This window comes from Ceratotherium simum, chromosome 29 (assembly GCF_057802395.1).
Source record: "Ceratotherium simum simum isolate JZ-2026a chromosome 29, ASM5780239v1, whole genome shotgun sequence".
Lineage (NCBI taxonomy): Eukaryota > Metazoa > Chordata > Mammalia > Perissodactyla > Rhinocerotidae > Ceratotherium > Ceratotherium simum.
This window is the reverse complement of record NC_141928.1, coordinates 31,851,326-31,864,783: the sequence shown is the minus strand read 5'-3', so window position 1 is coordinate 31,864,783 and position 13,458 is coordinate 31,851,326. Positions and strand designations below refer to the sequence as shown.

At 36.8% G+C, this 13,458-nt stretch overlaps 1 long non-coding RNA gene across 1 annotated transcript in view; it reads left to right on the top strand.

Annotated features, from left to right (window-relative positions):
• LOC106800746 (uncharacterized) overlaps positions 1 to 8,560 on the top strand; it is a 32,748-nt gene extending 24,188 nt beyond the window's left edge. The window contains exons 3-4 of the long non-coding RNA XR_001390116.2: positions 7,481 to 7,526; positions 8,198 to 8,560. This is a non-coding gene — a long non-coding RNA (uncharacterized LOC106800746). The remainder of the gene's footprint in view (positions 1 to 7,480; positions 7,527 to 8,197) is intronic.
• The last annotated feature ends 4,898 nt before the right edge of the window (positions 8,561 to 13,458 follow it).

Sequence of the window (13,458 nt, the reverse complement as noted above, 5' to 3'; positions counted from 1 at the left end):
TAAGATGTATCTCAAATCAAGCTTATCTCACAATTGGCTTCAGGCATTAAGGAGTAGGTAAGGTCCAGTAGGTCTACTGTGTGAGATTTCTTTTGAAGTACTAGGTATCAATAAATGGAAATCTGAATTATTTTTCTAGACTGTTTTTCTTTTTACTTTTTCTCTCATGAAATGCTAGGTGTCTGTTAGGGCTGCAACTTGAAAATAGGAGCCAAAATAAGCTTCTGGTTGTTTTTGGAGCAGTGAAGTTTAACCAAGACCTAGTTTATGAAAAATCTGAAGGGGATATAAAATTTGTGAGGAAGAGCAGACAACACACTTTTCATTGAAATCCTGAAGGCTTGGAGAATGTGCCAGTTGGAACTGAATCCTACTATAGTGTAAATGCTGCATTATTGAATATCTGCTTATATACTTCCGTGCCTTGTAAATATAACATTGCTGCTAAGCAACTATGGAGCTGCTTAATAAAAATCAATTCCCCTGGAAGATGACCCAATATTGAGCTGTTGCAGAACGGGTGAGTTGACACAAAGCCCTGGGGGGAAAGCCCTGAAGTTTAAATTTGAGGTAAAAAGAAGAAAGCTTTTCTTCTGCCATCAGCCTTTGCCATGTTCTGTAGCCACATTTTTTAAATAAAATTCTTGCTAAAATTAATTAAAATCGATACTTGTTTTCCATATCTAGTGATCTATGCATGTAATGCTTACTGGTCATAATCCTGTAGAAGAGGGTTAGAGGTAGAATGTGTTAATTCTGAAAAATGTGTTCTAAAAAATTTTTTCCAACTCCTCTCTGGCCATGACATCACCATTACTTTTGATGGCTCCCTTACAGAAATCCACTCTGCAAGCCCAGCACCTCTCTGCTGGTGACCCCTGCTCTACCTCCCCTTCTCTACTCCCATGCTGAAGAAATGGCAGGGTTCTCTGTATATCCAAAGCACGAGTCCTGATTCCTCACGGTTCTCACCAGGGAGATGGCATCTTCAACTCCGCTGGGTTACTCCTTTGAGACTGACTGAAATTTAGAATTTTTCAAAAATAGGTTGCTTTTCTGCTTTATTGATTTGGTGACGCTACCATAAATTGCTTCTGCCACTGATGCTGGAGGAAAGAAAAGGACAGTGGTACCGCTAATTTCTAATTTCTATTCTGACATGTGTGTCCAGGGACATCTCACTCTCTCCCCACTGTGATTGCCTATGACTTTATAGTCCTATTAAACCTGGTATAGGAGAAAATGTCTATTCTTGTAGTCCAAATGTTTGCCTCATATTCTGCCCTATTTTCCAGGATAAGTAAGAGTAGGAACATCCATTCTCTTCAAATGAAAATCCTTTATCCTCAATGTTCAGTTTGTGCCATTTACAAGATTCCAATGGGACAAAATAAGTACATTTCTCATGTGAAATTTAATAATTTTTAACATAGTTGAATCTTTTGATCAATTAAAATATTTCCTCTAGAGATATATTACGAAAGGCCAGTCTATCTTTGTCAGGAAATATTTTATAATAGACATATATTCAAATTAGCTTATGTCAATAAAAATGAGAATTATGGGAAGAATTTAGAGATATCTCTCAGAACCCAAGGAAAGAAATGTAGCAAGAATCCATGAGACTCTGGAGCCGGGAAATAGAATGTTGGGAACTGAGGGAATGTATCAACCCACAGCTATATATATATATTTTTGTGTGTGTGTGTGAGGAAGATCAGCCCTGAGCTAACATTCATGCTAATCCCCTTTTTGCTGAGGAAGACCGGCTCTGAGCTAACATCTATTGCCAATCCTCCTCCTTTTTTTCCCCAAAGCCCCAGTAGATAGTTGTATGTCATAGTTACACATCCTTCTAGTCGCTGTATGTGGGACGCAGCCTCAGCATGGCCGGAAAAGCGGTGCATCGGTGCGCGCCCGGGATCCGAACCCGGGCCAACAGTAGCGGAGCTTGTGCACTTAACCGCTAAGCCACAGGGCCGGCCCCTCAACCCACAGCTATATAGACTCTCATCTACACATCTCTGAGCATATCCTTTTTCCACTCTTTTCTTTGGAGTAGATGAGTTTGGTCTGTTTCTGAGAGTATACTGAAAGGAAATGGCTTCCCTAATTCTGATTTTAAATAATTTCTTTTTACAAATATCCAACATAGACCAACTTGAGTCTCTTAATCTCAACTTTAAATTTCTGGGAGGTAAAATTTGGTTCCACAGGGTAAATAAATCATACCGGTCTGTGTGTGTGTGTGTGTGTGTGTGTGTGTGTGCATATTATCCTTTCAGTGAACAATAATAAAATAAGCTGTTGTCACATTTATAAAGATGTAGTACAGGAATGGAGAGTAAATGATGGACGGAAAAAGTGTACTATGAATTCTAAACTACTATCTTATATCTCACATTATATCATTATTCATCTATATCATTTTCTATCTTATTTAAAGTTTTATAATTTTACATTTTTAAGTCTATCTACAATTTAATTTGGTAGAAGAAATTAGGTAAAAATTTAAATTATATAATGGCTAAAATCAAGGGGTTATCTAATAAGAATAGAGAAATAACATTATCAACAATAACAAAGGAAAATGACAATAAAACAATATTTATTTATTGCTTTATCAGAACCAGCCACCATTCAAAATATTTTATATAAATGTCTTGCATAATCTTCATAATTACTGATTAAATAAATTATAACTAATAATTATTCAATTTTGCAGATGATGATACTGCAATTTCATCTGAAGTCTATTTTGCGGGATTTAAACAGAGCTAATATTAAAAAAAAAAAAGCTGTCATACTCAAATCCTGTATTTTCTACCATTATTTATTCTGCTTTTTATAAAACAAATGTGAACTACATCATTTCCTACTAATAAACAATTCATTCCAACAGCTATTTTTTAATCTTTATTCACTGAATTTGGAGGATTTTTTTAATAAGTATACGAGAGAAAGAATAAATTAGAAATAGCTGGTTATTAGAGTAATATGCTTCAGGCAGAACTTAAATCATATGTATTCATTATCTGACCAAAACGCAAAGATATCTGCGAAACTCTTTGTCTCAGTCCTATGTTTTATGTGATACTCTTTTATGAAGAAAATTTAGGTAAAGCTATGCATTGAGATTTCAGGCTAGAAACAATAAACTATATCTGTTGGAGGGATTTGGAAGTGATTCCAAAGCAGAAAGTATTTACAAGCCTTCAAAAATTTCCAAAGCAATTTAAGGACAGCATATGATAACTCAACCTCCTGGAGTTATTGAGCTGATCTATGCAGCAATAACTAAGAAAACAAAGAGCAAACAATGTTGGTATTCACTTGTTATATCATGTCATGTAAAATATGACAGATCTTTGAGGACTTATAGCCTTGGACAGTGGAACCTTGTTAAATTGCTTCTAAGACTATCAAGAATAGGTCAGCTTTTAGGGAACCAGAAAACAATAGAGAACTGGGGTGAGCTTGTCATATAGGGTATCATGTAAGATGAGAGGATAGAAATAAGACTATCTGCTAATGATCAAGAAAGTTCTCGAACCCCTCCTACATAAGGATTTCCTTGGTATACATGAATTGAAAAATTGACAGTTAATGCCAAAACTTTCCATGCATGCATGTACACATCCCTGTGTACAATTAATTGACTGGATTTTTCATTTCTGTTGTTTTTGCATCATAAGGACAACATGCATTTCTTCTGCATTTTTTGCTTTTATAAAGTTGAAAGTTGCTTGGATTTTTTTTTGTTTTAAGTTTCTATGTAACTTTGATAAGGTAGGTTTTCCAAGTACTACAAGACATGAAATAGTCATACTTTTTTTCTCAAAAAAATGTTTCATGCCTTACATTGTCACATAGGTTTGATGGCTAAGTCACTTATTATTGAACTTTGGTACTTCAGGTTAAGGGAATTTAAGTTATTTCTGTAGAAGAGTTGACAGTCATTCTGTAATGATACTTGAAACCTGATGAAACCACCTAAGTGACAAATATGGGGTCCAAGTAAAGCTAACCGATTTTCAAAAGAGGGGTAAGGGAGGAAGGCTAAGAGGAAAAAGTGCTATTAATACAGTTATAAGTAGCTCAGTTTCACAAGAGATGGCAAAGATCCAAAACCATTACTCTGTGGGTTTACACAGTAAAGTTTTCCAAAGTTTCTTCTTGAAGTATACAAAAAAGTTTGCCTCAGAGAAGGAGGTATTAACCTAAGGTCTATAAACATCCAAAACTGTGCAAGTTTTGTGGGTATTTGCATTATTTTTTACACAAAGTTTAGCCTCTTTGAGAAAGTGATAGTCCAGGGAAATCATGAAAGCAATTCTGAAAAGAGACATTCAAATTCCCTTTGCAACAGATATCTTTGTCAAGTCATGAAGGAACAACTTAGTAAAACCTGGATCATTCTCTTCAAAAATGAGAGGGGAGTGAGAATTGTTTTAAGATAAAGAATTGCTCAAAAGCTTACTAATAATGTGGAATACCTATGTACCTATCTACCTTGGTCTTCTTTCAGTCATCTTGGCATTTTGACATCACGCTCTGTCAGATCTATTTTTTTTAATCCCTCGGACAATAATTCATTAGTAAATGTACCAGACGGAAGAATTCTGGAGCTTTGATCCTCATTCAATATGGTATCTGGGAGATCTAATAATTTCTAAGAAAGCATAGCTTCCTTTTCAAGCTTCTCCTTGTTAAATGATTCAAATAAAACTCCTGCTCTCAGCCTAATCTGGAGTGTAATGCATAATAAAAATAAAATTTTCTGTGGAAATAAAGTTTAATATGTTATGAATGAAAAATATTATTATGAGCAAATATTAGGGGGGATATCAGGAGAGTGACTCTTAGTTCTCCTACCAGACTGAAGTATCAGGGGAAAAAATAACAGGAAATCTACTCAAGGTGCCGAATCTGTTCAAGAATTAATTTTACATTTCTCAAAAAGTTATAATACATGCTAAATTTGTTTACATTTCTTAAGTTACTGCATGCATAAGAAAATAGCTGTCATAATTACGCTTGCAATTTTTATAATTGGCAATAATAAAAGAAAGAAGTTTCATAGCATATAGAGAGGGTCAAAGAGTGACAGAACACAGAATGGTGGGGTTCAGCCTTGGGATAAAGGAAGTTAAATCAAAAACATACATGGGCATTGGAAATGCATTTTTGTAGAGAAAAAGATAAAGGTATGATTTTTTGGGTACCAAGATTAAGAACTACACAATATGTTTGAAAATCTAATGATATATCTAGAATAAAAGAATCCTTGAGACAATTTTAACATGAATCACCTCTAAAATATTTCTCTTGATTGTTTCCTGGAGTGTCTACATGAGCATGTCAAGTGATATGGATCACTACCTTTCAGAGGAGAACATTTTTGTCTTTGACTATCTTTGACTTTTAGATGTTCTCTTTACATCCAGATATAAACTGTGCCTATGCATATTCTAATCTTCTAGTTTCATTTCTTGTTCTGCCCCCCAAATGCAACATCTATTCAACTTCAAATATATGTGAAACCAGACAAAATGGAAAGATGGAGACTAATCTCAACTGCTGGTTCCTAGTCCAAGCTCAGATCTAGAGATATAAATGAATGAATGTCAAATGAAAGCTAATAAAAAACTCGAAACCTGGGTAAAGAAAGTGGCCAAAGATTGAGGGAAAGCAGCAGCCTCTGGTAGCAGAAGTTCCCCACCATGGTCGGAGAACAGGCTGTGGGACAGCTTTTCTCTCAAGCACATTGCCATGGGAAGATCCCTGCCCTCTGCTGCTCCTTCTGGGCAGAAAAAAGATGCAAAGTAAGCATCACGGTGGCACCAGCATTGTGAGGTGCAGGTAGAAATCAACATAGGATGATTCTTCTTTTCCTGTCCTTCAATCACCCGAGCATCTTAGCCAACCAAGGAGAACAGCTCTCAATGGGAGTGATTCCCTGAATCACCTAATGGGAGTGAAGCCAGAGAGGGGAATCAAGACTATGACGAAGGGAAAAGTCTCCCACCCATCAGGAGCCCTATCGGGAATCGCATGTAGATGAAGTGTATTAAGAGTCTTCAACCACAGCATTTTTGACTTCTCAATTATTTTTTTAACTCATATCATTCATTTATTATTTTTTAGAATTTTAATAGACTTCGTGTGTGTGTGCAAGGCAGTTATCCTACCACTGTTATATTTTCTTCTTTTCATTACCCTATACTATATACTATACTATATATTCTAATATAGGATTTCTTTTTTGGTTTAAATTCTTTTGTCCTCTCTGTCAGTTCTCTTTTAATTTCATATTGTTGTATTAGCTTCTCATTAATCATTGCTTGTAGAAGAGTAACAAAAAAGAAAAAGCTTCATGCCAATTGATTCAGATGATTTAGCAGGATAAGTAACTTCCTCCCAGGAACAGAAATTTTCTTTGTCTCAAGTAAAGCACCTTAATGGAATAATGGGATATTTGGGCACAAAGTGGCCTTCGAAGCATAGCTCACATAGAAGACATTTACATTAGAGAAAGTTAATTTCAATCAAGAAGAGATAAACAGGGATTTTTTTCTTTTTTTGGTGAGGAAGATTGGCCATGAGCTAACATCTATTACCAATCTTCCTCTATTTTGCTGAGGAAGATTGGTCTTGAGCTAACATCTGTGCCCATCTTCCTCTATTTTGTATATGGGATGCCACCACAGCATGGCTTGATGAGCACTGCGTAGGTCCCCACCAGGATCTGAACCTGTGAACCCCGGGCCAACAAAGCGAAGCATGCAAACTTAGCCACTATGCCACCAGGCCAGCCCCCCTTATTTTTTAAGGGAAGGGAGGGAAGCCGGCAGTCGGTGCTGGAGACAGTTATCCTAAGAGATAAGGGTCAGATAGCAACAACAAAGGGCATAAGAAAGCCAGAGGAAAATTCCCCTGTATGTGTAATGGACATCAAATTTTAGGACAGTGATGTTCCGTATGTAAGTTTTTCTTGCCACATCTATTATTATCATCTGCTGCCTCACACCTGCAGTGAGGACCATTTGCACCAGTAGCCTGTTTTAATGGTATTTATGGAGAATAAAGGAACAGTTAATTGGGAAAATGGTAATAGTAAAGAGGACAGAGAAGGAAATTTCAAAAGGGGATTTAGGTGGGCAACATTTGTGAAAGAAGCTTAAAAATGAACCAACTATTAAAATATATCCTATTTATACCAAATCATCCTGAAATTCAAAATAATTTAGAGAGTTAGAAAATCTCAAAGTTCATTTGATTATACAGTTTTCTTATTTAGACATAAAGGGCATCTGTAGACTGCTGAAGGTTTAGAATCATCTGGAATATATGTCACAAAAGACTCTAATTTTCAAAGAAATTATTTTATTTATTGTCTCTAATTTAATGAATAAATGGATCTGGAAAAAAAAAAGTATAGTCCTAAACTATATTCAATATGTTCTGTTTATCTCTTCAGAAACTTCTCTTTCGTGGCATTTCCCCCTACTTATACATACTTGAATGTAAGTATATTCAAAACATATATTTTCCTAAACCCAGCATAACTGGATATCAATGGGACCCCTTTAACTTTTTCTAGGTATAGTTGATAAGTCTTTCCTAGAATTATGTGGGAGGGGCATATCCGTTTTCCAGGGCTTCCACAATAAAGTACCACAGACTGGGCAGCCTAAACAAGAGAAATTTATTTTCCCACAGTTCTGGAAGCTAGAAGTCTGAGATCAGGGGTCTGTAGTGTTCATTTCTTCTGAGACGTCTCTCCTTGGCTTGCAGATGGCCATCTTTGCCCTCTTTCTTCACATGGTCTCTCCTCTGTGTCCTAACCTCCTCTTCTTATTATAGGGACATCAGTCGTGTCGGATAGGGGCCCACCATAATGACCTCATTTAACCAAAAAAACTTCCTCAATGTCCCTGTCTCTAAATATAGTCACATTCTGAGGTACTGGGGTTAGGATTTCAACATATGAATTTAGGGGGGAACAATTATGCCCATGAAAGGAGGTGTATGAGACTGGTTTATTTTATGGTTTTAATCATTCAGAATACTAATGTGGTGGGTTTGGAACTCACAGCTTCAGTAGGGGAATTTGTACACACTCTTTTGGTAGAAATGGCTGCATCTGGGGAGAAGCTTTAACATCTTACTTGACTCTGGTCTGATTATATTCCAGGACTACCATGAAGATGTATTGAAAGTTCTACCACCCTGGAGAGTGCAATATCCATTCAGTGGGTGATTTTCTTTTCAAAAAAGTTGTTTGCCAGCTCTAATTTTGAATGAACACACTATTCACAATGGTGAAAACATCAATTAAAAGAAAATCTACTCTCCATACTATGTGTGTCTATTTCCATGTGTGTTCTGACCTAATTCACTACCTACACACAGTTGTCTGTGGTTTCTAACTAAAATCTAAATCAATCAATATCAGTCCATATCATTTCCCTTTAATGGATCACTTTTGAATTTCAAATATTCTTTCAATAGAATGCAAACTATTTACCATCTGGTCCTAACTTATTTTTCACTCTTACTCCCATTATTTTTCCACCTTTCTTCTTTAATCTAACAATATATGTCAATATTCCTTTTATTCCAATACACACTTTTTGCTTCCCTTCCTTGTTGTTTTTATTGTACTATTTACTTGATCTGGAACGTCATTTGCTTTTGTGGTATCTGTCAAACATTTCTATATCCCTCAGTGTCCATACTTAGGCAGCTAGCTTCACATCAAGTTTCCAGTCCATCTTCTATAATCTGAGCCTAAGGCTCCAGATGGGCATCTACTAGAGAAATATTGAGCTCTCCTTATCTTCATAAGCAGGAATCAGGGTTAGTATCGATAGCAGTATAATTCTTCCAAAGGAATAGTGTTTAAATTCTCCATCAGTTCTTCTCATCAGGGTTGGCTTCATTGACCAGTGAAGTTGCATGGGGCCCAGCACTCAAAAGGGCCCTGCACTTGGGGTTTAATGTTCTCCAGTCATCATTTTGAAATTCTCAGCTTTGCATTTCTGTTTTGTAAATGAGTCCTACCAGACAATGCAGGATTGGAGTGGGTGGGGTCCGATTTTAGTGAGGGCCCTGCACGACCCGGGGACTGAGCAAGGTGGCGGCTATCCCTAACTCAGGCAGGCAGCTCCATGGTGCCTTCCAAGGGGATCTGGTGGGGGCCTCTCACCCACTCACCATCCAGATACTGAGCGCATCCCTTCATGGAAATTGCCATCCCTTGGGGGTCTGCAAGGCTCAGGGTGGTGGGCTCTGGGAAAAAGGAAACTGATAGCCTGCCCCCAGCCAGGGCCCTGCATTTTCATTTTGCACTGGATCCCTCAAATTATACAGTCAACCATGCCTCCAGTGAAACCCCCAGCAAAGACCTTCTCATACCAATTATTCTAAGGTAATAGGAGCTCCTTTTCTCCCAGCTACTCACACAGTTCAACATTTAAAATTAAACAAGAGCAAGACAGAGGTGTAAAAGGCACTCCACAGCCACCGATTATACTTTTTTCTCTTGAATCGTTTCAATAAATCTTGTCATTGTGTTAAACTGAGTTAATACAGTTCTGAAGGTAAGATTTGTACATATCTGAATAATTAGAAACCACATATCAGTGTAATCTGAGAAAAAATGTTCTATATATAAGCTCTAAAGGGACATTTCATCATAGTGTGGTACACAGAACGCTTCCAGATTCTGGACCTGCCACTTTCTAGATGTCTATTCTTGCAACATGCTTTGGTTCCCAAATATCATATTTTCATTATTTATTGTTTTTTATTTGTTTAAACCTAAACATATGCCTGAAATAAAATAGATGCTCAATAAATTTTAATTACCTTCTTACTCTAAAACAATTATCTTCTATTATTAACTCAGAAAATCACATTGAACTGCTAATTGGCTCATAAAATATATCACATAGGAAATAAACGCATTGACACAGAAAGAATAAAATTAATTATCATAATTAAGTAAGAAATTTAGAGTTTCCAGGAGGATCTGAAGAAAGGGTAGATAGAGCCTTAGAGAGAGGGGGGACAAGCAGAAGATGATGTCATGGCACACTGTAAGTGTTGATGGTTAGTGTGAATTACTGAAAGAATTTTTAAGAAGATGGGTGAACTCTTCATTATATAGTAATGGCATATAGTACCCTTCAATAAAATATCTCCCAATGCTCAATAAAACTCACAACTACATAAAGCCTTGGGCAGTAATTTTAAGAGTGACAAAGTAAAGGGTGATCTACTGAAGAAGGGCACCACGGTGCAGACCATCGACAACCCATGAGCCTGGTGTAGTCCAACAACAGTGTTAATTCACCACAAGTAAGAACTCAACCCAAATATGTAAGCTTCCTGTACCACCTTTGCTGCACAGAAAATAATGAACTATCATGAAAAATATCACTTAGATAGCATTAAATAAGCAATAGACACTATTATATACAACATAAAACTACTCTAAAATGGCTACTATTAACATACAGATAAGGATCCTAAGGCACAGAAAGGTGATTTGCACACTATCACACAGGATATAAGTGGGACAGCCTGGATTTGAACCATGACTCTTCATCTCCAGAGCCTGTGCTCTTAACCTCCACATCACAAGATCTCTCTCCCTCTCTCTCTCTCTCCCTCTCTCCCTCTCCCTCTCTCTCCCTCTCTCTCTCCCTCTCTCTCTCTCCCTCTCTCTCTCCCTCTCTCTCTCTCTCCCTCTCTCTCTCTCTCCCTCTCTCCCTCCCTCTCTCTCTCTCTCTCTCCCTCTCTCTCTCTCTCTCTCTCTCTCTCTCTGTACTGATTCAGTTTCCTGATATAGGTGAATGGGGTGTCAGTTTTTCCCCAGATAATATCTGACTTTTGCTAACTTGGATCTTTCTCTCTTTTACTTAATCAACATGGGGAAATAGGTAGCCAGAAGTGCAAAACCATTGTAATGCATTTCTTTTTCCCCCACAATAGGTTAGGAGTCACATCTTTTTTCTCTCTCTCAGTTGCTTGGGGCAGTGCACATTTCTTATGGCCCAGCAGCAATAAGATTATGGATTTTTGAATCAGTTTATATTAAACTTATTTTTATGTTTATTTCAGCCTGAGATTTGTATCTTTTCAAGTGATATGTAAGTGATATTATTTGTTCATGATGGTTCAATATACATAATATTTTCCAATTATTATTTCATTTTCCAGTTATATCCAAATTTTCCAATTATTTCCAATAATTATTTTAGCTTCTACACCATTTTTCATGGTATGTTGTTTGAAAAAAATGGTAAAAGGGTCTAGAAGAGACTTTTCACTTACTACTGCATTGCTGGGACTGTTACTGAGGACTCCACAACATAATATTTGACAGGTAATGTTTATTTGATAGGTGACATTATACAAAGCAGAAAAACCAGAGGCAGAGACAACACAGCAAACCTGTCTGGATTGTGTTTCACTCATGAATGTAAGTAAGTAAGCTTTCCGTGGCTGTGGCAGTTAAAACAAGGCAAGGCTCTTGTCACTGCTGAAATTCTTTTTTTTTTCAGTTTGTTCAGAAATTCATTTTGTTTACTTTAGAGCTAATGAGTCAGTGTTTCTAGCAAAGACAGAAAACAGGGTCACACAAAGTGTAGGAAACTGCATAGAGTGTACATAAATTATTTTTGTATCTTCGACTAAAGATAAAAACATAAATTTTCATATTGATGTATACTAAAAAAACAAAATTTATTAAACACCTAGTACGTGTCAGGAAATATGAGCCTTATCACAGCACTCTCTTTCTCTGCTTAAATTGTCTTAATATATTTTCCTGATCTACCCTAAAAATACGCTCCACCATTCTGCTCTTTATTCTCCCTGCTCTGACTTCATTAACATAATCATATTCTCCCTGTATTTGATTTTATGTTTTCATTAAAAAAATGACTGTTGATTAGTTAATCACCCTTTTCTCCCTACCTCTCAGGAGTCAGCCTGTCTGAGAGAGCACTCAAGCAAGCTTCCTCCTCTGGACTGTAAGTTCAATAGGGTAGGCTCTGCCCCTCTTTGTTGAGGGGGATGAGGAGCCTGAAGCCTCAACTGACGAGTGTACTGCTGGACCTCATTCAAATGGCCTGGGGACTGCACTGGTGGATTCAGACAAACAGTAGCGGCCTTTGCAGTATGAAATCTTGACGTTTAATTGTATATATGTAGCTTTACCTTGTATCGCAGGAGATGCTGAAGCTGAATGCAGTCTTCCTTAGGCGTTGTTGAACAAAACAACACGTGCTGCTTTTTTTAAAGCTGCTGATTTGAATGAGCGCCTCAGAGCAATTACTGTGAGCTTCTAGCTTTAACTTGTCAGTGCTCCTTGCTGGGCAGCGCTAGACAGGTTACCCCCATTCCACTTGGGATTAGAAGTCAGGTAGGGAACAGGAAATATTCACCTTAGGTGCATGCAGTTGTCCCCGGACACAATAATCAGGGTCTTATGTGGTCTCGAGTTAATTCTAAATTATGTCTGAGACCAAACATGAGTTTTCCCATGAAAAGGTATTAGATTTTATTAAAACATAAATAGAAAGAAATGGTGGTTCTTATTGCAAAAATATGCCGATTTCTTAAGCCAAGTTAGTTAAAATATCCATGAAATCATTGCAAACCCAAAGGATAAGAAAACAATTTAAAAGGCCTGAGATTGGGGCCCTGCCTCTGGAAATCAAGTTTGCAAATAAATCAACAGAGAACTAGAGTGGATTCTGTCTTACTGTCAGAATAAAAACAAAACAAAAGAAGAGAGAAAATAACTAAGCTAAAAGTGGAGAGAGGTTTCCTTAAGAGAAATGAGGAAACATTAAGAGACAGATTGGATACATATGAAATGAAAAATGAGCTACTGATGGCCAGAATAGGCCAATATACAAGGAAAATGTAGGCTTACATTTAACTGTTTTTAAGGAAGACATTAGACAATGTCTCTTAATTTTTAATATGGTCCAGGATTAAGAGTGCAGCGGATTCACGGGGCAGATCTCTTTTGGCACAAACATGGGATTCAAAAGGAAAGTGGAAATTAAGTGGTTTGATTATACCAGATTCTTTTCACTCTTTAGGAGACAATTTGCACATGTGGGTTTTTTCCGTTCAGGTATTTTAAATAAAGCACTATATCAAATATCAAATGTTTAAGTCAATTTAGTTTAAGTTCAAAATTCGTCGATTCTGAAATAGACTATAGTTTTGATGATGATAAGTATTAGATTTTTTTCTCTATTCACTATCCATCACTCAGATACCATTGAGTCTCTGATATGATCCTTAATACTACTGAATTTACGTTCTAGAACATAAATTTTCCTGGGAAACGTTGAGAGCTAGGATGATTTTTTTTTTTAAATATCTGGGAGTATGGGGCTAGTGCTATAATAATTTTATTTCATGTTAGAT